Below are 1,445 nucleotides of genomic sequence, written 5' to 3'. Positions count from 1 at the left end.
TTTGGGGTAAGATAATGTACATTATGTTTTAGAATAATATACTTTATGTGTTAAAATAATGTACATTATAAATTAGAATAATAAAATTTCTAGGGCAAGATAATATACATTATGAATTATCAAATATATATTACAGTGAGTCGTGTGAAAAAAATTACATGAAACGAAATTGTCTTTTACCGTGGTCTACACAGGCAACGCAACACAGCTGTGTGGCGTGCAGACACCATGCAATATGAAAAAAAAAAAAAAAAAATCTATTGGTGTTGGTCAACCTAATATGAAATTCCGTAGCATTGGTCAAGCCTCCCTTTGACATTTTGGTCATCATTGGTCGAGGTGATTAAGGTCAAAAAGTCAGCACGAGAGTTTCGCAACGTTAACATCATCAACACATAAACCATCCTTAAAACCCAATTCTCGATACGACCAAAACCGCCAGTCGATTTCATCAAATTTCTTCGTTCTTCAATCAATCCCACACCAAAAATGGCGTGGGAGAGAACGAAGAACCTCGTACGCGCATTCGTCGAAGGCGGAGACAACATCATTTTCTTAACCATGTCGCGCTTCCTCAGAGACTTACTGGAACACCGCCGCCCGGCGGCGCCGCCGGCCGCGGCTGTCACACTCGCCTTCAGGTTTCTCGACGGCGCCGTGGCGGCCATCTTCGCCGTCGTTGCGTTTACTGTTTTGGTGACGAGTAGAAGAGAGACGCCGAAGATGCCGTTTCGGTTATGGATCTTCGTGTTTGCCCTTCAATGCGTCGGCCACCTTGCATGGCTTTACGTGAAGCATTATTCTCATCTACAACAACAATTGAGGGTTGCCAAGTACTTATAATAATAATGTTTTATGCTTTCATGTCTACTCTTTATCATGCATGGATGTACCATTTTTCACAATAATGCATGTTAGGGTATTTTTTTTGGATTCACTTTTTATATATATATACACTGGCGGATCTAGAAAAATGTCCCAGAAAACATAAAAACACATGCTGCTGGATTCGAACCCTCGCCATGCATAACTTACAACACATGCCCATCCAACTCTGCTAACTTAACAACTGGTTACTCATATCTGTTTTCCTATATTTATATCTATATATGTACTATACATACACATATACATACAAAGGCTATATAGGGGTGAGAGGTGGGGTGAGTGGGGGCAGCTGCCCCCACTGCCCCCATGCTGGATCCGCCACTATATATATATATGGTCATAATCAGGTGTGGCCGCCCCTTAACGTGCGGTCAGTGCGACCGCACCACTATGTATACAAATATACATCACTTTATGTTAGAAAATGCACCACACAAATATGCATCATTAGGTACGCATAACCAAAAAACACACCACTACGTATGCAAATATACACCACACAGTGTTATCAAATGCACCATTAGGGACATGGGAGTTATGGTGCATTATTTTGGGTG

Source organism: Ipomoea triloba, chromosome 13, assembly GCF_003576645.1.
Source record: "Ipomoea triloba cultivar NCNSP0323 chromosome 13, ASM357664v1".
Taxonomy (NCBI): domain Eukaryota; kingdom Viridiplantae; phylum Streptophyta; class Magnoliopsida; order Solanales; family Convolvulaceae; genus Ipomoea; species Ipomoea triloba.
The sequence above is the reverse complement of the archived record's forward strand: the minus strand, read 5'-3'. Positions refer to the sequence as shown.